Source organism: Miniopterus schreibersii (genome assembly GCF_964146895.1).
Source record: "Miniopterus schreibersii genome assembly, chromosome: 5".
NCBI classification, from domain to species: Eukaryota; Metazoa; Chordata; class Mammalia; order Chiroptera; family Miniopteridae; genus Miniopterus; species Miniopterus schreibersii.
Window position 1 is genome coordinate 31653720 of NC_138106.1, and position 27148 is coordinate 31680867.

General features: G+C 43.6%; 1 long non-coding RNA gene across 1 annotated transcript in view; it reads left to right on the plus strand.

Annotated features, from left to right (window-relative positions):
* The window catches only part of LOC308557329, a 473078-nt gene that overhangs the window by 300172 nt on the left and 145758 nt on the right, over positions 1-27148 (plus strand). Inside the window, exon 3 of the long non-coding RNA XR_013998814.1 lies at positions 8172-8319. This is a non-coding gene — a long non-coding RNA (uncharacterized lncRNA). The remainder of the gene's footprint in view (positions 1-8171; positions 8320-27148) is intronic.

Below are 27148 nucleotides of genomic sequence, written 5' to 3' on the forward strand. Positions count from 1 at the left end.
GTATTTCTTCCATCAGATCTGCTAGTATTTGCTGAACGTACTTAGGTGCTCTCATGTTGGGTGTATATGTGTTTACAATTGTTATTCCCTCTTGAAGAATTGACTTTTTTATCATTATATAATAACCTTCTTTGTCTCTTGGTAGAGTTTTTGGCTTAAAGTCTATTTCCTCTGATATAAATAGAACTATCCCTAAATGAACCTCTTACAGGCAGTTTATAATTGGGTCTTTTATTTTTTTCCTTTCCGTCTACTCTATGCCTTTTGGCTGGAGAATTTTATTATCTCCCTTGCTGTCTTATGCTGTGGCTGATATTGGAAGCCCCTGTCCTTCTTCCTTTCTCCAAGCTAAAGACATCTCAGCTTTGCTGGTCATGGGGAATGGTAAAACTGAAGCGGGTCCCTCCCGCAGTACCCTGAAAGGCTGGGGGATCGGCCCCTCACACCCCGCTTCCTTTCCTGGCGAGGGGAGCTCCTTCCAGCCAGGACGCTCCTCCTTGGCGCTGCGCAGTGCGGGCCTGGGGTGGGAAGCTGCCCTTCCTCCCCTTTTGGTGCAGTGAGTCTCAGGTTTTTGTTCCACTAATTTGTTGAAGTTTTTTTAGTGGGCTCCTGAGCTCTCCCAGAGCTGTTTTTGTTCATGGATAGCAGTCTCATTGTTGCTCTTTGGGGGGGTCAGGGAGGGGAATGGAGGCTAGAGTCTCTTACTGTACCACCTTGATGGTATCCCAATCAGCTTAATTTTAATATCTCAAGTCAGGGAGTCTATCTAAGTAACAAACACCCTATTGCTTTGCTATCATTTTCCCCCCCTTAACTCTTATTTTCTACTGAATTGATACATTTTACCTTTTGAGGCAGTAATAAGATAAGTAACAGTGAAGTTGGAGTCAGAAAATCTGAGAGTAAGTCCTGGCTGGGTTTCTGAATCGCTTTATGACAAGAAGCTAAAGGAGCAAATTTATCCGGGCTGGCGATGTCGCATCGTTAAGCTGGGGCTAACCCTGGTCCCCTCACAGGGATGCTGGGGTGGAGAGCGGGCAGAGGAGGAGCAGTGAGGGGACATGCGTGGGTCACACGCAACTGAAAAGTGCTGCACCAGTGAAGGGTTTGCTCTCGTCGCAGCCGCCTATGAAGATGTGGACACGTTTTTCACGGTGATGCTGTAGATGAATTGCTCGAAAACATTTGTTCAGTTTTTGAATGATGATTCCCCATGTTGCAACTCTCTCTAAGAAACAGTAGGCATTTTTTTCCAGGAGAATTTCTTAGACTTTTCTGTAGCAATTAGAGTAACTCTCTGAGGCCTGACAGGCCGAACTGGCTCAAGGGTCTATGGGCACTGCCAAGGCAAGTCGTCAGGCAAGTTTGTGGCACCAAGGGACTTGTGATTTCTTGTTACTAGGCCCTCTTCTTAATGAACAGGCATTGTTCCTCTCTCACAGTCAGCACGCACCCCTGCCAGCGAGCTGCTTTGCAGAATGAACCTGCCCTGATGATAGGCGCGTGAGAAGGAACCCTTCCAAACAGCCCCAAAGCCTGACCACTCCCGGTCACGGGGGCACCCATCATGGCCTCTGGGAATGGGTCCCATCAGCTGTAGTCCCCCGTCGGAGTCCCTTTGGGGGTAGTTTTTGAAGCCTGTGAGTCAAAAAAGCAAAGACTCCTCCACGTCCCCATACTCCCTCCTCACCCTCTACTGTAACTGAATCCTTCTAAACTTATTTTTTCCTGGCATTATCTGACACTATCAACCATAGCAGAAATAGCCTGAAGCATTAGTATCTCCCTGGGTAACCTTAAATTAGGTACTTCTTAGACTGTACTGGGGCCATGGCTTAGATTTAATATATATAGTTTTATAGATATTGAAACCGAGACACAAGAGATTAGGTGACTGGCCATGGAATGTACCAGGTGGTAGCTGACTTGGAATGAAGAATTCCCAATACCCTCTTCCTTTGTCGGGCCTCAGGTCTGCTATCTAGAAATCATGAAAATGCATCTCAACCCCCACCCCTTTAAGGCACCGCATTTACCTTCCTTGTAATCTCCTCATTGTTTTCTCTTGCTCCTTACTACCTGGCATTCTGTGTTCACATCTCTCCTCTACGCTGGCTTCCTTCTCTGTTAATTGTCTTGTTACTCATTTGTGTTCCTTAGTTGCCTTGTGAAATTTTTTTAAAAAGATTTAAAAATTTTTATTTTAGAGAGAGAGAAAAACAACGGTGTGAGAGTAAAACATCAATCAGCCGCCTCCTGCATGCCCCCTACCAGGGATGGAGCCTGTCCACCACCTGGGCTTGTGCCCTGACTGGGAATTGAACCAACAACCTTTTGGTGCATGGGACATTGCCCAACCAACTGAGCCACGCCAGCCAGGGCTGCCTTGTGAAACTTAACAGTATTTCACCTTCATTGGGCTAGGTATTTCAAGCTTCAGTCTCTGGTGCTGGTGTTGCTTGCATGGTGACTCCAGTAAGGTTAGGAAAAAGTTCACTCATTGTATGTATGTGTGTGTTGGGGTGAGTAGCAACGTAACATACTTTTGTATTTACCTGTCAGTGTGCACGTAACAGAATACAGGGAAGGAAAATAGAGCAGAAAATATTGGAAGAGCAAAGAATTAATTGTTGGCTAATGAAAGGTTGAGTTGCAGGCAAAAGGGAAGAGATTGCTCTAGAGAATCAGTGAAATAATTAGGTCCAGGGAGGCAGAGAGTTGGATCCAGATGGTAAGAGCTCCAGGGGAGGGTAAATCATGCATTGGGGAGAGACCAAGAGGGAGAAAGGATATGAAATAGGCTAGCATCCAACAATTGTATGCTGGGTGGTGGTGGTGTGGGGGGGTAGGAATGTAAGAGGAAATACTTCCACAAAGTTCCTAAACCTTACTGCTCCCGGGTAAGTGGGAGAAATCCCTAATTAAAATAGGCAGGTGTAGGAGGGTCTGGAGAACTGGCCCCCTATTTAGAGAATTTTCTGAATTATATTTCTACAGATTTTTATATCTTTGCTAGATTTATTTCAGGTGCCTCGGTCTTGTTTCAGCTAACTATTTAGTAAGCTATTTGAGGTCAGGGATCATGCTTTATTTTCTTCCAAAGCCCCTAGCATAGTGCTGAGTTCATGGTAGGAGTTCATAAGTCCTCGCTAACAGATTTAGCAATGGATATTTACTAATGGAAAAGGGGAGAAGTCAAATATGCCCTTTGAAATGAGCCCAAGTTATTGCGTAGAGGTTCCTGAGAGCCTCTTTTCCACTGAAAACAATGAAAAAAATATAAAAAGCAAGTCCACAGGCACCTTGCTACCTTGAGAGAGCCCATGTCCTACATGGAGAGCGATTCACCCCTTGCGTGTACATGGAGATAGAACAAATGGGGTAGGGGGATGGTCCTGCTAATTGGGGTGAACCGAACTCACATGCTCAGCAGAAAGAATCCCATCTCCCCATATTCCAATCCAAATATCAGTTAGCAGAATGTTGCCCAATGACTGGTACTTGGATCTCTTGGTGATTTGGAAATCATTTTTGCATGTCAGAACTTTCAAGGCATCTCAAATGGCCGATTCAAATATGCCATTCAGCAGCTTCTTGTTTCTCCCCCGTCTCCACTCTATAAATGTTACGCTGTGTGTTTCAGAACATGCAGCAGCCCTTGGTCAGAACAGGCCCAAATAGCTAGATTCCTCTGGACCACTCTGGGTGCTAAGTGTATTTATTTATATTTTAAAATGTATGCAGGAAGTGCCTGATTTTACATTGTTTTTTCCTGACTGTCAGCAACTTTTCCTTCTATAACTTTAAGTTAATTCAATCAACTGGCCTAAACTTCTGGTTCCATTCATCACTACATTTCAGGTGCTCAGTCTTCCTGTCATTATCTTATTTCCATTATTAAAAAAATTCTCCACAAAGGAGATGATAGCCCCTTATAGAAGCCACGTGTGGAGCTGCGTAGGTGGTTTTGGTATGTGGGACTATTCCAAACAAGGTTCAAAGTGAGCAGAGACAGAGATACCACTCCCGTGCCAGAGACCTCCTTCAAACAGGAGGCCCTAAAGCAAACATTGTAAAGCATCGGCAAGAATGAAGGCGCCTATCTTTTCTGATACTTTATTGGCTCAATGAACCAAGATATTTTGAATGAATACCTCTCCTTCTCCCAAATGGTTTCCTAGTGAAGTGCAGGCTCTGAGGACTAAACTGATTAAGTGGAAAATAAATGATTGTCTAAGGCTCATTGAAAAAGGAGTGCTGCAGAGTCTCAGCTCTGGGAGATGATCTGAGATGATGTCGTGCCATGGAAATTCTGAGGGGATGCTCTGGGTATTAGAGGTTTGTTTGTTTGATATCTTATGGAAAAGGTTAGGTCATATGATTAAATACTTTTTTCAAAATAATTGACTTAAAAAATGGTCACATACTGACCAGTTTAGCTTTGTCTCATTGAGGATGGGGAGCTAATAAAAATGAAGAATATATAAATTAAGTGATCTTTTGATGGAAGCCAAAGAAAAATCTGTCAGTCTCTAGTCCAGTCTGGTTTTTGACTCCTATGTTGTTTCCCACCTCCACACCTCTGGACACACTAAATGCCTCCCCTGGGCAATGGTCTCTTCTCTCCTCCTGCTAGTCTAAGTGCTGCCCATCCTTGAATGCCAGCTCAAGTCTCTCCTTCCCGAAAACCTCTTCTTCCATTGTCCCCAGATGTACTTGTCTTCCTCCTCTAAGCACAGACCTAGTCCCCTCAGTATTCACCTAGCACCTGGCTTTTATGATATCATATTGTTTAATTGATTACATACATACAGGGAATTGCAAACGTAGGTTTACACTTGTGAGTGTGCGAAACAGCTCATTCTTGCATTATTATTGATTAATTATTGTATTATTTTCCATACGAACAACTAGACTCCTACTTTTGCCCCACCCTGTGTTACTACCCGGATGAAATATGTAACATCTCTATTTCCATCCCCAATAAAAGGATCGGCTCTATTTTCATGTTATTTGTGCTCCAATATGAATTGTAAAAGATCCAGGGGCAGAGATCACAGATGGCATACTCAAAGGGGTCTGATGAAAATTCTTCAATGAAGGGCCCATCACAGAAGTTTAGGAGCCAAGAAGGAATCATGAGAGCCCCCCAAGACTAGCAACCGTTGGAAATGTTTGCCAGCCTAGGTGTGAAGGAGAGGGGGCTTATACTTGTGAAGTCCTGGTGAGAGCTCGAACCTCACAGAAGAGAAATGGACCCTGGACAGCAACTGTAGCCTAAAGGATTTCAACAACTGCCTACCCAGCCCGGGGGTGGGGGGGGGTGGGGGGGGGTGGGGAGCTTAGAGTTAAAGACCCTGACTTCTGCTCAGGCAGCCCTTTGACCTCTTGCTGGTGCCTTCCACTGGCCAAACTCAACCATAAACCAGAGGTAAGGGGATGCAGGGATGCAGTCTCTAGAGGTCACCCTCCCATGAACCAAGCATGGCAGAGAATGGATTTGGGGATAGAAGGGACAAACACACAATAACCAGGAAAGTCCCCCTATACTTCTGTGTCCTCTACGGCCACTTGATATATTGTTTTGTTCAGTGGGAATGATCCATTTGTTGCTTGTTTCTGAACTATTTTATAAACACGAAATTGCTTTTATTGAAAACTGCCCAATTCCTCAAAAGAAATGGGAGCTGCCAGCTGTGAATTCCACATTCTGTTTGGAATCATCAGATTCACAAGATGAAGAAGTGAAAGAAAGGCTTTTCTCCAAAACCCAGCTTTGATTCAGGGTTTCAGAGACACCTAACAACTTACAGTTTCAACGGAGCTTCTCTGCCACCGTGTTGAGATCACTCAAGTTCTTCAATCGTTAAACTCGTGTTACTGTGATTTGTTGTATTAGCTTTCTCTGTGATGCAGCTAAATGAAAAGCTAAAAACACGTCTCATATAACATTTGGTGGGGAAATTTCATGAAGTTTCTTAGTGCCGATTAGCGAGTGGTGCCTCCCTGTTGATAGTGGGCTCATGGCCCCTGGCTCACTGTGGGGCTTTGGTGGGGAAGCTGTTAACTTCTCTGGGTGTCCACAAAATAAGGACCATAGCATCATTTAATGGAAATCCTTTAGAATTTGTGTTCATGTTCAGAATAAGTTTTTCACTAGCATTATATAAATGCAAACCTCCTCCTGACCATATACTTAATCAATATTTACTGAGGAACATTCGGTGATGCCATTTTGTCCAAAATGTAAATTAAACTCTTGGCAAACTTCAACATGTTTTGGAAGCGAGAGAAGGGTCTGTTGGAGGCTTCTGTTTAGTTTTAAAAGAAAGCAAGCAAATCAGAATCCTGGAAGACTATCCCACCCAGGAGTCCTGCCAAGCCAAGGTGAAGCTATTGCGAATCTGGGCTCCCTTACATCTCATTTCCTATTCACTTGTTCCAAGGAAATCTAGCCCGTCAGGAGGCTGGGAGATAATGACTGTCCCTGGCAGTATTTGTGCTGATTTTCATGATGTCTCAACTGCAGTGGCTGGTTGAGAAAAGAGCCAGACAGCATCTTTACACACAGTCTTGTGCGGGGACAGCTGCTGCTGGTTCCTGGGTCAGGTTGGGATGCCCCGCATGACCTGTGACGCCCCTCGCACCGCTTTCGGCATAGCTTCTGTTTGCTGTTGTGAAGTGCAGTTCAACTTGGCTCAGCCTTCTTAAAAAGAGGACCTCCTCAACCGGGCGAGTTCTCTCCCTCCCTTCAGAAGCCTTCCTGTCATCTCTCTGCCTGCTCTGACCCTAGCCCACACTCCCACTCCCGCTCCCCTCTTATGCTCTGTGCTCCTAGAGCCTGCTGGGTGCCTACTTCTCCGGGGCAGCTCTGGCCTTTGCCTTGGACACAGTCCTCCTGTTTGCCATCCTGTTCTACCCAGTTAGAAAAACTTCCATGCCTTACGCTGCCTGGTGCCTCACTAGGAAAAGAGCATAAGACGTATTTTTTTAAATCACTGTGCACACTGTTTTATGGGCTTAATTTAGGAGAAAATTTTGAGTTTTGCCAACAGAGATTGGTACTTCTGTTGTGGTAGCTGATATGCAGAAGAAGAATTTCTGTGATTCTTGGCTTTAAATGGAATTTCCTGAGAAAGGGAGAGAAGGAAGGAGGGATGGGAGGTAGGAGGCAGAGAGATAATACATACTACCTGCTGGTGAAGCACCAAGTAGAGAATGTTATACTCTTTCTAGCTCCACATGTTTCTGGGCTCTATTGTCTGGCTTGGTGGATGCAAACACAATGAACTGATAATCTAAGAAAAACCCAAGGAGAAACATCCTTGGAAATATATATGCTTTTAACAACTATTTTAGGTGGTCTCTGCCATGGCTGCCCTGCATTACTGCACCTAAATGGTAGATTTGACTATAGTTTGAAGCAAGGTAGCTTCTAATTCCCCCCATGCTGTTCTCACAGGGCTTGGGGGCAAAGTCAGGTTAAATCCTCTTTGACATGTAAAAGAAACAGTCAACTTCTATTACAGCCACCTGCAGAAGAAGTGGTTTGTATAATCAATACTAATGAAATAAAGTAATTCCCAAACTTTCAAAAGGTATGAGAATACATCCTGAAGAAATAAATGATTAGAGGAACTGACACCTGTAACCCCCTCAGTTGTATTGACCTTGTTTGGCATCTGTCTGGGTGACAGACAGACTCTCATTTTCTGAGCCCTCTGCCCTTTGTAGATTGAAATTTAATGAGTAATGACTAGGGGAGAGGGGACTCTGAGGATGGTGGGTGGAGACAAATGTCCCGAGAATGAAGAATGGCACCATAGCACCCACCTGCTTTTGTTCTATTTCTGATGTGGAATTTGATTTCCTGTGTAGCTCTGCCTACCAGAAGAGAAGGTGCAGACAGCTGGCCTAGCTCCTGGACCAAGCCGCGTCTCCAGATCTAAACTAATTAATTGGCATCCTGCTTTAGTAACTCAGGCTCTGCGTTTGCCTCCCATGAACCTGACACCAGAGGCACATCATCTCTGGACAGGTTAAAAACTGGGCAGTGAGATCCCGGAAAGTATTGTTTGGGGTGGGGCAGGGCGGGACACACAAACATATATGTATTTACATAGGAAAAAAGCTCATGGCTTGTTTGTTTGTTTGTTTTTGAATTCTCAAAGGGAACATGACACAGAAAATTGAAGCTCCACTGACATTATATGGAAACTGAGACCACACCTGGGCCTGGAGCGACCCTTTCCAGACCCTGACACAGAGAGCCTCTGCCTAGAATCATCAGGGACTCTATTGTCACATCCTTTGGCTGAGGTAGGTTGTACCCTTCTGGGAGTCCAAAGGCCTTCATTCAGGCCTTTAAAGGAAGTAAATAATTTCATTGCCCTAAGACAACATTTTATAGAACTGTCCCCTCAAATGCAGAGATTTCCACTGGTGTGCAATGAGCTTATGTTAGATGCAAACTGTTTAGTTAAAAAAAACATTATTATTATTTTTTTTTTTAAAAGAAACTCCAGGACTTGAGAAAAGAGAGAGAAAGAGGCTGGAGCAAATGGGGAAAAATAAACTCTAAGCTGGGTATTTCATTTCTACGACATTATTTTGCTCGATAGCTTTAAGACACTAACAGTGGCATAGGCATTGTAATTTATGATTTTATTTTCTTAACATCACAGGACAAGCCGATCGTCTCTATTTTAGGAAAATCTTGTTCTCTACCGGATATATACAGATATTTCCCCATTATTACAACACAATGGGAAAACCCTCAAATGTAAGTTCTAAGTGCTAATAACAAAAGAACAGGAGGATTCGAAAGAGAAGGGAAAAAGGACATTTGTGAAAAGCAGTCTTGTTAGAAGATAGTTAGGAACCGTACCGCAGAAGCATTATAAACTCTGGGCCCACAAGGACAGACAGTGACTAATAACTTCTTAAAAACTTGAGACTGACAGACAGGCACTATAAAGCGGGCTGGTTGAGAAACACTGGTCAGGAGCTCGGGCGGTTCCAGCCGGGCCGTGCTGATGGCAGGGACGCTGAGTAGCAGGTGTCCCGGGGGGCAGCGGGACTCGCCTGCCCCCTCACCCGCCTCTGCGTGTGCAAGCGGTATGTTTTTCAAACATGGACCCAACAGCTTCCAGGCTACGGGGCCTAGACACTTTATGGGAGAAATATGAAAAATGGCCAGACTCACACCAGCGGCAAGGCCTGAGCCAGCAACCCAGAAAGTTTCTCTGTCTTTGGAAGCAATTCAAATTCTGAGCAGTTATATGGATTTCTGAATGGATACATTTATAAGATAAATGAGTGGAAAAACGTCCACCTAAACTGAGTAAATCTGAGCCATTAGGGATTTAAAAAAAAAATAATTGAACGATAATCTTTTACCGAGGAAGTAAAAACATCCACAAACTTTTAACCCTGTAGAGTCGAATTCAAGTTTTTTTTCCGAACAGTGAGAAAGTACCGCAGGGAACAGTGAGAGCTGTGAGATTACGCTCATTTAGATATTTGTTTTTTAAAATATTGTGCCCTGAGGCGCCAGGGGTCGCTTCCTCCATCCTGATCCTGGGTTTAGCCTTTTATTTCCCCCGTGGAGGAGGCTGGAAGAGTGAACTGTGGAAAACGAGGCTCTTCAAGTCGAATGCCAACATTCCACCTTAAACAGCAGGCTCCCCTTAAGGCGGCTTTGGCGGCGCCCAGCGAGGCCGAAAGCTGCCCCTCCATCCAAAGGATGCGTGCGTTCTGTATGCGGGCCCTGGAAAGAGCAGCTGGAGAGACTTTCTATTGATTTTTTTGACTTTTCTCTCCTCTCCGCCCCTCCCCCACCTTTCCTAACAAACACATTTAAACTTTTACTGGCAGAATGCTTTTTCCTTTCCTTTTCTGAAACCTGTTGGGATGGAAGCTTACCCTGTCCACGGGCCCGGTCGTTTGGAAGCGTGCTCCCGGGGCTCCCCGATATTGCTTTCACCTTGGCTGAAAGCTCCCCCGGGGAGAGGGAGCCGTGAGATACACTGAGATACCCTGAGCAGGATGAGGTGCTGCTGCTTTACTGGAGGCGGATGGAGGCAGCCCAGTTTTGGTCCAGGGGTTTCCAACGCTCTGGTTTTGAGAGATAAAGGTACTAAGGACCCCACACGCCCCGGCCCGCAGCGATGGCGGGGCTGACGGGCGCTGTGGGGGGCTGTCATTGCACACACGTCTCACTGCCCAGCGAGCGAGGAGGAGCTGCGGTGCAGCAGGGCTGGGCACAGGGCACGGCACAGGGCACGCGTGGGCAGCAGCCAGCAAGGCCAGCCACCACCTCTGCCGCCAGGGGACCACAGCACAGTACAGACATCATGCCACGTTGTTAAAAATAACCTCCATAAGCTTTAGGGACCAGAAAGTCCATGAGGAGCAGGTTATCACTTTAACAGACATAAAAAATCTTCCTTTTATATGTGAAAGCAGAAACACACATTGGGGACCTGGGCAAATCCAACTTCAGACATGTTTTGTTTGGCCTTAATAGTACCTTTTAACACATTTTTGAATGAGTGCTAACATTTGACATTAAGGACTTGCCATATAAATCCAATATTTCAGCTTCTCTTGAAAGATTGGATATCTGGCACATGAGGCGTGTATTTCCAGATGAAAACGGTTAGCTGGATCTGCAGACTAGGTGCCCCATTGGATGAGGCAAGTGTTAGCTGGATCGACAAGCCCCAGTGTCCCTGCTTAAGAGACCTGCCTGGCCTGGGTGGGAGGCTGAGTTTGAGTTACTGAAGCAAATGCAGAGAGAGCTTCAGTTAGCAGGTAGCTGCTGAGCATGCCCCACCAAATGCAGATGCCAGTAGGTCCTTTCCAGTCAAAACCTTCCCATGGCTCTCTTGCCAACACAGTAAGGTTCAAATTCTTCAGCTTGGAATGAAACCTGCCAACCTTTTGCTATTGTCCACTGGTCCTAGTTTCTCTTCCTGCACTCTTCTTGCAGACAGGAGAGTTCCCTGCCTTCTCACCTCGCTGCTCTGTCCCTCACTCATCCCCTGTGCCCTGGCCTCTGAGTTGATGCTGCTGAGCATCCTTGGTCATCCCGGGTCCTCCCCGTCTGCAAGGCCAGTCAAGCCTCCTTCATCTAAGACAGCGCTTCTCAAATTCTCTGTGGGGAAAGGCCAGTTTGCCCACCCCCTTTCTTTTTTAAAATTTCCAATCTTATAAAACACAAGTTGTCCTTTTTTTATTAGACTCAGCAGGCATAATTTTTACTCTGTCCATTGCTATAAAAGTTTCTGAATGCTTACCCTCAGTTTCTGAATTTATCTCATGTGTAACCAACACTGGTCTTTGAGCCACCCATTTTCTTAGATGCTTTCAGGTGAACGAATCTCCTTGTTATCTGCATTCACAAGGAGCTGTGCCTCTACCTCACACAGCAGATAGTATCAGAGCGGTTGTGCTCTCCCCGCCTATTCCACATTAAACTTCAGGAGCTCGAGAGCTCTGTTGAACCTGTCCCACTTATTTTGGCCCCTCTGGACCTATTTGCAAATGGAAGGAGCTCAGTAAAAGTTGAATTTTCAGAGCTACTATCAGGAGGTGTTGCTGGTGGAGTAGGAGGGTTCAGAATTGTTTAGCCTTCAAGGAGCTTGTAATAACATGAAGAGAGGACTAGCCTACATGAAGCCACAATAAATAATACGCAGTAAGTAAGTGCGTAAGTTTGTGATACCTCTCATGAAAATGGTTTAGGTAAATAGAAAATAGGGTGCTCAGTGAAGGCTAGACCAGTCTTAAAAGATTTCAAGTTAGCCCAGTCGGTGTGGCTCAGTGGTTGAGCATTGACCTAGGAGATCCCAGTTCAATTCCTGGTCAGAGGTCAGAGCACCTATCTGGGGTTGTGGGCTCGACCCCCAGTAGGGGGCATGTAGGAGGCAGCCGATCAATGAGTCATCATTGATGTTTCTCTCTCTCTCTCCCTCTCCCTTCCTCTCTCTGAAATCAATAATATAATATAATATAATATAATATAATATAATATAATATAATATAATATAATATAATATAATATAATAATTTCAAGCTAGAACTTGAGAGAGATCTTCCCATCGAAGGTGGGAGCCCTAAGTGGCGTCTTATCTGGGCAAAATGCTTTGTGCTTCTGTTTGCTCCCCTTTAAAGTGAGGGGTTGGATTAGAGGATCTCCCTGATCTCTATTATTGTATGATTCTAAAACACAAGTGTCTACACTGTGCCTCTACCAGGTTTATGATTGGTAGAAAATATAATGCATGTTTCCTTTCATTTTTTTCCCCTCCCAATCTGCCATTAGGTAAAAATCCAACTTTGACCTATTTCTTTATAACAAAATCTTGACGTAACACCAGTGACAATGCAGACCCTAATTTATCACCCACTCATGTTAATGAGTGTTCACTTTAATCAACTACATTGAAAATGTTAAAGGAATTACATTCCTGGGAATTCATGATAACGAGATGTGACTAATTCTGTCTTTAGTCATTCCTATATTTCTCTTCATTTTATGCCAGAGACAGAGAGAGCTTTGCAGCATAGGCCTGAAGGTTTCCTGCAGGATCTGTGTAGAACCAATTGACTTAGAGGGTCTTTCATTTTGTCTGTCTTTTGACTTCCTTCCAGGTACTGTGAGCCCAGGTCCCTGCAATGGCTGAGGGAGAGGTAACTGCAGCTGTAGCCCAGGCAAACAGATCATACTTTCACGTTACACCAGCCACTTCCTTCACTCTCATATTTTTGAGGATCTTGGGCAGGGGATTGGGCTGGCCATTCAGCAGGCTGGGAAGTTAGAAATGTGTGTTTATTTTTCCCTCCTCTCCCCATGAGCTGTTGGAACCGGTGTCGAGATGAATAGTAAGACACAGCTGGCCCTTTGGGAGGCTGAGAGCCTGGGAGGCGTGAGGTTCAGAGGAAGAAATGTTTGCTTAGGCATTTGATAATCATAATAAGAAGACCATTAGAAGCTCATTGATTAAAATGCCACTGAAGATTCAATTACAACTTAGATACTTAGATATTTCTGAAGGGGGAGCCCAACCGGGCTAATACATTAAGTGCTTGTCACTTATGATTGGCATTGGAACTGAATTACACAGTGTGAAAGGAAATCAAATTAATTTCTTCACTGTAAATGTGTGTCGTAAAGCTACAAAGTGCTATGTAAATAAGTTATTTGCATTGTTTTCAATGCACAAAGATATATCTTAGACTCAATAAATGTTTATTTTTAACTTATGAAGTCTGATGGCAAACCATTTTATAAAAGAGGCTAATACACCCTGGAATACATAAATTCTCATATATCTATGAAACAAGGTATATGCTTTATTTAATGGTCCTATATTGGCGACCTACTACATACAGTATATGACAATTACTTGGGCCAGTAATGATAGTGTAATCGGTAATATACTTTTATGACACCATGGTTCACATGCTGCTCTTACGTGGCATTAATTTATTTTACCTTTATAAATAGTACTTGTTACAATCCTCATTTACAGACGAGGAAACTAAGGTACAGCTTACTGGCATCTGAGACTTGGTTGAGCAGTGGAGTTATAGGTTTCAACAAAATTGTGTGAAAGTACAGAAGGAAATCTAGGAGTACTTCACTGAAGAAGCAATATCTGAGTAGGAGTTTTCTAGACAAAGGAGGTAGTAAAGTACATTGAAATGATGTCATTGTCACTAACATTTCTGGACACCTTTCCAAAATATATTTTAAAATTGCCTTCAAAGCATGTGGCACATTTTTCAATATTCTCAAATGTGGCAAATCTTTGAATTTGATGATATATCTGAGTATTGAAACCATGAAAAATCATTCAGATTTAACTTTGGTAAACGAAACCAATCTTTTTTTTTCTTCAATATTGGCAAATGACTTAAAAAATACTACCTTTTTGTGTGTTATTTATATGTAAATAGCCTCTAAGGCAAATACCAGAAAAAGTTTAAAAAACATTTTGAGCCTGTCTTATAATTAGAAGCCTAAATAATAGGAATATGAATCTACACTTGCAAATAGAAAACTAACTTCATTTCTTTAATAGAATGTATCAGACATGCTTGTGTGTACACAGATTCTGTCTAATATTTTACTCTGAATAACAGACTGTGTATATACACGGATTCTGTCTAATATTTTACTCGGCATTGGAGGTGCTGTGTATTTCCCCTCTAAGCTGTGGGATCCCTGTAGGTCATCATCCTGTATCCTCAGACACTGGCTCAGTGCCTATGGAGAAGGAATTTCTCAGTAAATACTTACTGAAATGAATTGAATTAAATAAGTGGATTTTGATCTTGATGCAATGGGATCAATTACAATGGTGGCAAAGAGGCGATTCCTCTTTATAAGCACCCTTCACAGGCACAGTGGGAACGTGTTTACCAGGCTAGAGAATTCAGACCCTTGTTCTCACATTGGTTTTGATTAGTGGATAGCTCCACTACACTACTGGATTTCATGGGTTTAACCCGTTCCTGGTAAAGTTCATTTAAGGAGAAGTTGCCTTGAGAAAATTCAGATGGGAAAAATTAATTACAGCATGTAAAGTAAACTGGCTGTACAGAATTGTGAGATGCTAAAGTCAACTTGACTTTAACATGTGGGCAAGAAATAAGTGTTCTCACGTAATCAGTTTTGGTTTACAGATTCAGGTGGACATAAATATGTCCCAGGATGGACATGAACAGATAGAGCAATTTAGACAATAAGGCACTAAATGAAACACTATGATGCTCAACCACCTCTGTCACTTTGTCCAAACCCCACGCACCCTTCCAGGTGAGCTCTCATCCTGTCCACTTCTTGAAGTCTGCCCTCACCTCTTGATTGTGCCCAGGGTGCTTACCTTACCTTTCCTAAGGTGTGTAACATTTGCCATCTCGACATTTACTTGCGTGTGTCTCTTTTCCCTGCCTATCACCATATGTCATGCCCCATGAGAGCAGAGTCTATGTATCTCCACCTTCGCCTCCTCGCATGGTGTCTGGCAAAGCACTTTCTTCATAGTGGGCTTTCCACGCATGACTGGCGAAAAGCAGATGACTGACAGAACCGGGACAAAGCAAAGGGTAATAGCTCCTTCCTACGATATAAGAGACAAACAGATTTCTGCTTCATGGACACACAGCCATGCACATCTAGAAGTAGAAAGGAATATAGGTTTATTTTGGTTGTGTTTGTTTTTATTAGTGAAGGAGTCTAATCCACCGTGCTGATTCCTCATGCACAGATGGAGCCTTATCATGCAGACGAGTCTGTGGAGGAAAAGATTTCTGTTTCAGCTTTGCCTTAGGAATTTCAAGGGAATTCAGAACAGTATTTCTTTAATGATCTGGCCATATTATATTACCGATTGCCAAGCCGAAAAAACATTTGCCAGAACTTTTGGCTTCGGAGGTTTTGGAAGCCTTCCAGGTAATCTGCCTCAGAATTTTGAAATACAAATAAATGAGTTCCAGTTCAAACTCTTTTTTTTGAATCCGAGCTGCCAGACCTTTATTTCCCTCCCATCTGAACATTTTGGTACCGAAATACCAACCAAGCAGAAAGAAGATAGTCAGCCTCTTCAGAGGTTATTAATGGCCTTGGTTTAGAAGAACAATATGAAAGCGAATAGTTTAAAGTTCTGTGTTTCTTAATAGTAACTGACTTTTGGCTCTTGGCATTCATTTCCCAGGATGTTTTCCCCGATTTTATTTGGGAGGGCAGGGCTAGGGTGTTCTTTGCCGCTTTGACTCTGCCAGGAGGAAGATTCTCAATGCTCCTTTGTTGAATGTTACACACTTAGCTTTGTTTTCGTTTTCTTGTCTAGGAGCCAAGTGTTTTCCAAGTCACTCAGCATTCTACTGAGGCCTGCTAGTCACCGAATGTGATCGTAAAGCAAAGTTTAACATGCGTTAGAAAGAGACAGGACTGGGAGTTTCGGTGCTGTGGGCACCACACCTAATGAGAGGAGGGCAACTCGGATGGGCGTACAGCTGGGGTCACCTCTATAAACCTCAGTGCCAGTTCCTGGTGAGTTCTGAGGGAAACACACAATTTTATTAAAACATTTTATTGAAGGAAACATGAAGCAGGCACTCCCACCCACTACCCTCTGTCTCTCTGTCTGTCTCTCATCTCTCCACATGTGTGCGCACGCTCAGTAGTGGATGTGGTGTCTGCGTGATTCCTCGGTTACAACCCATTGTTCATGCCTGGGGAGGGCTCACCCAGCAGGAGTTCTGAAGGGTAGAGGCCAGGTGTGAAGCACAACAGATCTTAATTTCAGGAAATTCTTTTTTCAAATCCTATTAAGTTCTTTTAAATGATTGCTATACATTTACAATAGAAATACAGCCTCAGAATTAAATGTACAGTGTGGCACTGAAGGCAAATAATATAAACTTAAAAATGTTCCTTCAAAGTTTCAGATTCAGTGAAGTTTTTCCCCCCCTTAACTCTGGTTTGGTGAATTCTCAGAGTAGTATTCATAGAAAGCAGATTTAAATAGTTTTTCTCACTTTAATACAACTTCGAATTATATTTTTTACTTAAAAACACTTGTCAGTCCATGTGGGCTCATGAGAACCAAGCAGCTTGTCTGTCAGCCACACACTGAACATGGGCCTGGGCTGGGGGACAGGTGGCCAAGTGGCCTGGTGCCTAGAAATGGCCATGACTTCTCCCCCCTGACAGGTCTGAGACCCCACTCAGCTTTGGTTTCCCCAGCATTCTTTCTGACATCTCAGGATACAGTAACCCCTGGGGAAACTGAATGAAGCAGAAAAAATTATTTTTTTCAGGGACTTACTCTCCTGTCTGCCTTCCCGCCACAAAACCCTCCCCTACAAGGTGCCACTGTCCTGGACAAAAGCCTTCTCTCTAGGATATTCGTGACCCCTCTCTTCCCTTTACCCCCAGGCCCAGACCCAGGCCATTCCTTAGTGCAGACTTAGTATTAGATGGTGACGTCATTGGTGTAAAAACAGGGACAGTTCACATGCATCACATTCTTTCTGTGTGTCACTCCCTTTGCTGAGCCCAGTAGCTGACCCTTCTCATTTACTTACTACCTTAAAAGCTAATGCAGTTTTTTATTCCAATTTTATTCACAAAGAGATGGAGGCACAGAGAGGCAAAAGCTACCCAATGATTACATGGGACACCTGGATTTGAATTTAGGCCCTAATCTGGATTCAGTAGCATTACAGGTGAGAATATATGGTGGGGAAACCCTCTCTTGAGAGAATTTGAGCATTAAAAGGGGACTGTAAATGTATAAAACCGCATAGTCTATAATTAAACTCAAAAAAGAGAAAATCTCTCTAAACAAAACTCACTTTCCACCACTGGAGGTGATTATTTCATCAATTCCTTACTCTGAGAATTGGTAGGTAATTAGAAGTAATTAAAAATTTAACGCGTCCTACCAGAAGAAACTGTATTTCAGCATAACCAAATAGTCCCGACTGAGAAAGGAAAGCTTTTTCTTATAGAAGAAGGTTGGCTGTGAATGTAGGTGGAATAATATGGTTGGAAAGTCACCATTTTGCAGCCCTTGTGGGCCAACAATGTAAGCCAACATTTCCAGCAGATGCGGAAACCACTGACTAAAGGTTTGACGGGGACCATCAGCACACAGTTCCCCAGGTTGCTTGCTGACTGAGGGGAGGGCCAGGGCTTTGCAGTCCAGGTATCTGGCTCATTGCCTTGGCTCCAAGGGTGCACTTGACCCCCCTGTTGATGGAATTGCCAGATGTTGTGAAGATCCAGATGTGGTGGAATAGGAAATAGCCACACCATCTACGAAGTATTCTTAGCAACAGTGAATCTATTTGAGATTTAGATGTAACCTCTGCTTCACAGGGAATCCAAAAGCTAGAGGAACAACTCCACTAGGGCCACAAGGAAATAACCAGACAAGTTAAGGAGGGAGACCATTCTATAGACAACTGGCCTGGGCTTTTTAGCAGTTAATACGGTGGTAGGAAAAGAGAGTGGGGAGGGGTTGTAGAGTTACATAATTAGAAATTGCCATCCACGGTCCTTCGAAGGATACTTATTTGAACAAAACAGCTGTGAGAAAGATATTTATGGAACAACTGGGGAATTTTGAATGTTATAAGCCAATTGCTAATAAGTTTTGTCAGGTGTGATAATGGTATTGCGATTATATAAGAAAATATCCTTATTTAGAGATGCATGCTGAAGTATTAGGGAGTGAGATATTATGAGGTCTGTAACTTAATTTAAAATATTTCAAAAAAATGTTGAAGAAAATATGGTCAAATGCTAATTGCTAAGTCTATGGATGTATATGCTCTTTTTACTTTTAGTATTTTTGACATTTTTTATAATGAAAAGTATACAAATTTCAGACAATGCTGCATTAGTCTTCAGTCAGAGTGCCCTGGGTTCCAGCCCCAATTCTCCAACTTACTTTGTAGGTTTCGGGCAAGTCACTTCATTCTGTGCTCCAATATCTTCATCCACAAAACAGCAACAACAACAGCCTCAGCTCTGCAGGATTGTTACGGGGTTACAATGAGTTAACACAGGTAAAGTGCTCAGAACAGTGACTGGCATGGAGTAAGCGCTCAACAAATGTTAGCTATATATTAATTGCTTCATGTGGGAGGAGTCAGACAGAATTAGGTTTGAATCCTGGCTCTGTATTTTATTAGCTATGTGGCCCTGGGCTGTTTGCTTAACCTCACGAAAACTCAGTTTTCATTTTTAAAATAGAGGCAATAATACTGCTAGGGCTGTGGTGGGATTAATCACATGATACATTAAAGTGGGCAGGACGTAGTGACCACTTAATAGATGGTGGTTTCGACTGTTATTGCTGGCTAATAATAGCCGTGCTTTTTCAGAGGTCTCCAGTGCCTCACCCCAGTGCATGGCCAATACCGGAAAGTTCTGGCACTGGAGTCATACAGGTGAGACACTGACAGTGTAGCAGGGGAGTGTGGGGAAGTCCTTTAGGTCCCCACTCACCATGAGACAAATGTGTCATGTGGGTGCTGCCACTCTGTGCACAAGGTGGGGGTCTTGCGTCAGTTAAGCACATGGTGGAATGAAGCACACAGTGCAGGTGGGTAGAAGAGCAGGGATGTTTCGTGGACACAGAATGTGGGTAAGGTCCAGAAGCAAGAAAAGAAAATAGTGGGCTAGGAAGTCTGGCTCATGTTTGTTGCTCCCGCAACCTCTCTTAGGAGTTTGAAACAGCCCATGAAAGTGAAGGCGCTGTCAACACACTCATTGACGATAGGCATTGGCTACGTACAGATCGATGAATTTCTTTACGTGTCTCTGAGGCTCTGGGAAGCACCAGTGTTTCTCAATGTGGAACATAATAAGCTCAGAGGATTTAGGGACCACCAGGGCTTACAAGCTAATATCACCACAGAAGATAGCATTTCTAAGACTCGATTCTTATGATTGTATAGACTTTTGATGATCTTTTTAGGGTAGTAGGAAATATATAATTTTCTTTTGTACTCTGAGCCTGCCTATCTTTTCCTCTCCTCTCTCAGCAGCTGCGTTCTCTTCCCACTTTAGACACCAGGGGACTTATGGCCTGCCTCGTTCCCCATTGTTAAGTTCTGCTCAGAGGGAAATGTGCTCCTAAGAATGTAAGTGAGATGCTAAGGCCTGAAAACAGATCAAAGCATACGCACAAGCGATGGGAAGCTAACAGTTAAGGGCAAACACGCTTGAAAAAAATGAATCTAGTACGTTTTATGGCTCCCGAGACAGAAATGTGTGCCCAGGTTCATCAACATCTTTGTTTTCATCTCCCTGGGCACCCAGCAGCGCTACATTTTCTAGGTAAGGCTTTGCAGTGGAGTTTTGGCCAATTGAATGAGAACCGAAGTGATATGTGCCACTTATAGGAATGGCTCATAAAAGCTGCCATGTGTGATCATCACTCTTTGTTTCCTCTGCCTTTTTTATCTTATTATTTTATTTTTATCAGCTGGCTTGAAAGAGAGAACTTCAAGGGCCAATATGAGGGTGAAACCACAAGACCGAAGGCCTGTCGGTCCGTGATTTACTCCCCAATTATCACACATCGGGCCTGTGAAATGTAATTGAGTTGAGATGCTATAATTTGGGAATTTGTCACTATAGATGTTAGGCTACCTTGAATAATATAGTCCATTTGACTTTTTTCCAGCTGTTAAGTATACAGGTACTATTTATACTCTAAATTACATATTTGTAGGTATTTTTTATTATTAGGGGATTTTTAAGTGAGGAAACCAAGAAACGACATAAGGATACAAATTTTCTTGGCAGTCAGTCTCCCAATACAAACAGTATGATCAGGGCATACCTTACTTCATTTTACCTGCATATTGACTCTGTGAAGAGCTTGAGAGTTAAGGAAACTGAGACTCAGAGAGGTTAAGTAACTTGGACAAGATCACACAGCTAGTGTTTGCTTTGGATCCAGGATTTAAACTCACATCCTTTTGGCCTTAAAGCCGTTGTTCTTTTTACTACAGTGTGCTCATTTTAAAGAAAAGAGCAGTCTAGAAAGATGGTGTATACAGTGGGACTGTGTAAGACTTTCTGGAGAGGTAGCAAAACCTTCACAAAAATATAATAATTGAGTACCAGCTCATAGTTCAGAAACTTCATAGTATGATCGGCCATAAAACAAAGAGATGGGGGCAAAAGGGAAGAGGGTAGTCATGAGTCCCGACCACGAGACTGAGTTCTGGGATGCTAGGTTCAATACCTAGTCCAGAAGTTTTCAATGTTCCTATAATGAGTTATTTAGGTTTCATTTAAATATATCCATAGTGTACCAAGGACAATGATTTCAGATGCCACTTGCTGCCACCAGTTGTCATGCCCTATCCTGCCCCACTGATTCCAATTTATTACTTCAACAGAAGAACACAAACCTTTCAGTGAAAGAGAAAGCAGGAAATGCCAATGGATTAGGAACAGTTGAGGTGCCAACCCGTCCCTGGGAAAATGACACAATTAGGCAGCTCCCTGACTTACTGCCTCTTCGTGAAATTTGGCGGAGGTGTGATAAGTGTCTCTGCAGTATAGGAAGACACTTGTAACAAAGAGTTAACTTGTAACAATGAGTTATGATATGAGAAACATCCTTTCCTCACAATAGGGAGAATAATGCATGTTCTACATAATTTGCACCTTTTATATTTTGTTGTTGTAAATCCCGGTTTGCTCAATAAGCTGAAGTTCATTTCTTCACCATGAATCTTGAGCCCAACACCCCACTGAATCAACAAGGATCAGATAGAAAGCAAAGCTCCTACGCTTTACATGTGGAGATTAGACAGTTCCCACCTCCGTGGGTCTGTATTAAAGCCACTACGTTAATGAAAGGAATTAGTTCTTCCTCTCAAAAATAATTTTGGAATGCTGATACTTAGGAGCATGTCTGACTCAAAGGGACTTTTTATTCCTGGTTTCCTGAAAGATATCATTCTGGAGCGGTGGATAATAACCATATTTTTAATTATTTAAAAATATTCAACATTCATTCAAAAATATATCCTTCTGGTTTGATAATTGTGTTGGTGATATAAGATGTTAACATTAGGGGAAGCTAGGTGAGGAGAATAAAAAATTAAAAAGAAAACATTTATTGAACTCCTGTGTGCCAGGGCCCGGGCGAGGGGCTTGGTGCCCAGTGGTGATTAAGCAGGCAGAACCCACTCTCCTCGTTTAGCTACCTAGTTGTCACTGAGTCATACCAAGGTCTCTTCCACTGCAATGGAAGCCTATGGGCGTCCTGTTCTCTTCTGGAAAACCTTAATCTCACTACTCGCTGAGCACTTTCCGCTGACAGCGCCCTCAGTCCCCGGGGTCTGCACTTTCCGCTGCTCTGCTCCTCAGCAGCCTGCAGAGGAAGTGTCGCTGCCCACAGCTGGCAGGGAGGAGACTGACCCGAGACTAAGTCCCGCGTGGACCCGTGTTACAGAGTGGCCCGGCTGGAGCTTCCGCTTGGGTTTGTCTAAATCCGGAGGGTGTCCTCACCCCACCTCACAGCCCTCCACTGATAAGAGTCCCCTCCATACCATGTCCTTCCTCTCAGACTCGGGTTTCCTCTCGGATAGGCCTGCCAGGACTGCCAGATCCCTTTCCTCGTGGCCCAATTCTTATATTTGTTACATGCCAGTGAGCTGCTCTCCCACCTCTTACCATGATTTCCGTATCAGAACAACAGACTGGATGTGTTTCTTAATCACTGTTTGGCTGATGTAGAAGGGATTAGGAGAATGGGTACAGATCCAACATGAAAGATTAAACAACACCACTACCTTCTGATAAATAACAAAGACTGTGTGTGCCAGTGAACTATCTATCTCTACTTTTTTAAAACTTCCACTATCTCTCGATAATTTCTTCTCAAGCCAGGTTTATATAATTTCCAGTTACCATTTAAAGTCAGAAAAGAAACAAATCCCTGAATAATATTTATCATTAGTTACAAATGTAACTTCTTAACTTTAATATGCTATGGTCTGACCTGGAGCTTCCTAGGTTGCCTGGGCTGGAGAATACATTGGTTCTTTTAACAAGCTGGAAATTTTGGGATACCAAAGGGACAGAGAGAAGACAGGGCACTTTATTTCCCAAGGAACAGGAATTTCTGACTGCTCTGCTCTCAGCCTCTGCAGGAAGGTGGGCACTCTCAAGGCTCCTGGGCCCCAGAGTGGTGGTTGCTCTCTTAGTGATTGGGGAAGATCCTGCCTGAAGTCCGTCTGCCACTAGTAATGATTTGCTCTTCTACCCTCCTGAATCCTCTGCAACCCATTCCTTCAAGGCTGAGTGCAAAGATAACCTACTCTATGAAGGCTTCTCTTACCCTCCAGGCAGAATGTTCTGCTGGCTCCTTGGTTTTAATAGCATTGTAGATTTTTTAAAAAGAAGATCAAAAGCATACACATCTTGGAATTATTCCAAAGGGAGATTAAAAATTAACATACGATTTTTTTTTTCAAATATGGCACTGTAAAAAATGAAGACTCACTATGCTAGGATTTCCAGCACACAGTGGTGCTGATCCTGTGAGCTGCAATCACTGTTCGGTGATGTGGGTCCAAGCCCAGCTGTAGGGAGAGGGTGGGGAACCTCACCAAGGCCTTGGCAGTCTCCCTCGTGATGCACTTAGTTAGCAAGGTTCTTGGTCATTTTCAATGATAGTGTCCCTTTGGAATGAAGATTTCTAAACTCGTGAATCCACAGCAGGTTAACTCCTACATATACCATGAAACCATCTTCTGCAACATTTTGGTGCAGCTGTTATTCTGTCATAGCAATTATCACATTGTTTAAAGTGAGGTCCAGAATAGTTGCCCCTTATATGCTTTTAACTCATGCAATTTGAGTTAAAACCAAGGACAAAGGGGGGAGGGGCTGAGAAGATGGCAAGGAGAGAGCACAGATCCAAAGACCAAGACAGAGGAAAAGCAAGACAAAGGGAGACAATGCTACTGAAAAAGCATGTATCTATGGCAAAAGGAGTGGGTTCAAGTTGGGAGACATAACTCTCAGGCCATGTTAGCTGCTCTCAGTTTCTCAGTTTTTCCTTGGTGGGTAACTCTCCATGCTGAAGAAGAATCTAGTGTTTAAATATTTCACTTTTTCACATAGTATGAACCTGAACGTAATATGAACCTTGTGCACTTTGCAGCAAGACAACTACCAGGGACCCAATCAAAGAACACTCACTCCTCAACCCAGCCCCTCTGCAAGGATTTCCAAGTGCAATTTTGCGTAAGATTTGTTTCCATTGTCCTAGGCGCTGACTTTAGAATACAACCCTAAGTTAAATGCAGTTCCATCCCCTGACGGTGTCCACTGGACTGTCAGTGACCAGGCAGGGACCAGGCCTTGTTATTGGTTGGTCATTTTAATGTTCTGTTTCCCAGCACATAAAAATGCTGGGTGAATAAACACTGGCTGAATTAGCAAAACCACCCTTTCTGCAGCTTCGGAACAGCCACCCACCCCCTCCTCTTAGGCTTAGGATAGATATTGACTCAGATTACCTTTTAGTCATGCATTGCACCCTGTGCCCCCTGAGTGGCAGTCTGCCCCCTGCCGACTCCCCCACAGGAAATGGATAACCGCTCCCAACCCGTGTGCAGCCGCATGGGCTGCTTGCTTGGGCCACTCCCGCTCCTTGCCTGTTTGCTTTAATAAGAATGACGGCTGCTCTCCAAAGACATAGGGTCCACAGCCTTTCCTTCCAAATGGACTGAGGGCCGGTGAGTGACGGGAGGAGGCTGCCTACGGAAGGACGATGGAACCTGCCCTTTCTTTATCACCCCCTGGATCTCAGCTAAAACAAAGCTGGTATCGGGCCATGGAAAAGATGAACTGGCCTCCCTCTCCCCCCTCCCTCGCTGTGCGACGATGGCTGCTGTGGGTGCAGGCTCGGCCTCGGCCTGGGAGAGCTTCTGTGTGCCTGCTTAATTGCGTGGAAGCTAAAAACAGTCCTGGAACTGGGAGCAGCGCATTGGATCTGGGGTGCGTGCTCAGTGGAGCACAGCGGAAATCACCCCAAGCCTCAGCAGGTTGGTTTAGAATCGAGATGGGGCTGAAGTAATTAAGTAAATAAATGAAATCAAAGACAGTCCCGAGGAGAGAAAACTGCTTCTCCTCACAATTCAAATTCGTTTCAGACAGTGTATTTACTAAATACGAGCAGTCATTCCCGTTTTGGCTTCCTTTCTGTTACCAGATTAGTCCCTGGGCTGTGGGGTGTGGTGTGCTCGGACCCAGGCTCGTCATAAAGGTGATTCCCTTTGCAGAGCCTAATCCCCTCCCGTTTCCTGCCCCCTCGCCCACTGCCACTGCCACCGAGAGCATGTATGAGGCTGGCAGCCCAAATGTAGGTGCTGTCACAGGGACTCAGACAACTGCTGGGGGGAAACAAATATTCACTCTGGATTTGTCCAGAGCTGCAGTTTCAGGAGGCTCTTTGGCCCAGCATCGATCAGAGATATTTTCAGAAAACAACACAAAAGATTCCCACTGCAGGCCAGCCGGCAAGGCTCAGTGGTTGAGTGGTGACCTATGAACTAGGAGGTCACAGTTACATTCCCAGTCATGGGACCTGCCTGGTTTCGGGCTCGATCCCCAGTAGGGGGCACGCAGGAGGCAGCTAATCAATGAATCTCGTCTGTGATGTTTCTGTCACTCTCCCTCTCCCTTGCTCTCTCTGAAATCAATAAAAACATAAAAAAGAGAAGAAAAAAAAAGATTCCCGCTGCAATAGTACCGGCAGGCTCCTTACAGCCCGTTTGAGAATCATACTCTGTGCCCTAATGTCCCTGGATGGGAGGGCTGAAGTTGTCAGGCCCCCTAAAAGCCAGAGAAAGCACAGTATAACACTTACTGGCTGGATGGTTTTGAAAGAGGAAATGCTTCCGGCATAAACAGGAGATGAAATTTATGCTAACAATCAAAAGCATTGCAAATCTGGGTTATTAAAACCAATATTGTATTTTTAAAAAGCCACACAACCCCAGATAACAGACTTTAAGAAGACCAAGTTATTCTAAATGGCATTAGACAAAAAAAGCAATTTCACTGTGAATTAGCATGAACCAGGGTAGCTGATTCTCCCTCTGTGCTTTTCATATGATCGTTGGGGGATAAAACTTTTTTTTTTTTTTTACATTGGGGAAAAACAGCAGACTCAAAATGTATGGAAAATTCAGGTGATGGTCATTAATATCACTATTTGTTTTCATTGGAAAGCATAGGAAACGAAGCAAAATTTTATTTTATGTATTGGGTTTTGAGAAAATGTTTCATAATCCAGTCTTTTATTTTTCTCATTGGTTTTCATGCGCCTGTCAGAAACCACCATCAGGCAGTCTTATTCCTGTACCGAGCACCTGCTCTCGTGCACGTTCATCGCACAGGGTGAGAACTTTGGAAGACTGAACAGGAGGGGTGACTCCAGGCCCCCACTCTGGCGGGGCTGTAACTAAGGGACATTCTGATTTGGTTTTAAACATATATTCCATTTGTTCAAGTGGACAGGAATTCCCTAAGAACTTGGAAGGCATTTCTATGAAAAAAAATTCTTTTTTTGCCTTGGGAGGACATCCAGCAGTGAAATGAAGAAGTGGCCCAAAGGAAAAGCTGTACACCTGCTTCCCTTCTGCCCCTAATGCGTTGCGTTCTTTTAGTTTCCAGAAGTAAGGACGCAGGGGTCTGCCCAGCGCTGCTCTAATTGATATGGCTGTCACAAGATGAGGAAAGGCGAGGACAGACACATTAAAAAAAAATCGCCAACAATGACCTTAAATCCAGCAGCAAGACAGGGTACAGTGAAGAACGACACTAAATTATCTAGTGCTAAGAATGTCCACGTATAATTGACAAAAGGTAAAACATGACTTCCATACAAATACAGAATAAACACATGCCAGAGATTTTATCACACCCATTAATTAATGAGGAAAAGAGTAAAATCATAAGGCTGGTTCAAAGAGCAGTTGAAGAGCTGGGTATTTATAGGCAGTGTAATAAAGGACCGTAATAAATTATATTGCTACATTAAAAACAAACTGTTTAATCTCCAGCGGTACAATGAACCATAACAGTTGTGGCTACTTTTTTTCTTGTACAGAAAATATTGCTTCTGTATCAGACACAGGTCTACAAGACACATGTAACTTTACAGAACCAGAGCCTTTAATTTTTAAATAGCACAGTCAAACATTGGTAGATTATTTTAGCAAATTAAGTAATCCTCCTCGCATGGGCCTGCTAAACACTGTTTCAGTGTGATGTTGAAACAACGTGCACCTATCCTCTTGTGCTTGTTTACAGGTTATGGATAACTTTCCTAACAACTGACATAAGGAATCCCGGATTTAGCCCCTGTCATCTGTTACTTTTTTTTGGACAACATGATGCTTGAAATTTTAATCAAGTCTCTCTCAACCCTTTGTCACTTCCTTTATTCTTTCAACACTGGTAGCTGGAGCTTGTGTACTTTGCAGCTTATGAATTAGGTTCACTGATGGTTTCTGTTCTTAGGAGCCTGGCTTGCTGAGCAGGAAGCATGTCAGTGACGGTGAGAACCTAGTCTACCGTGACATG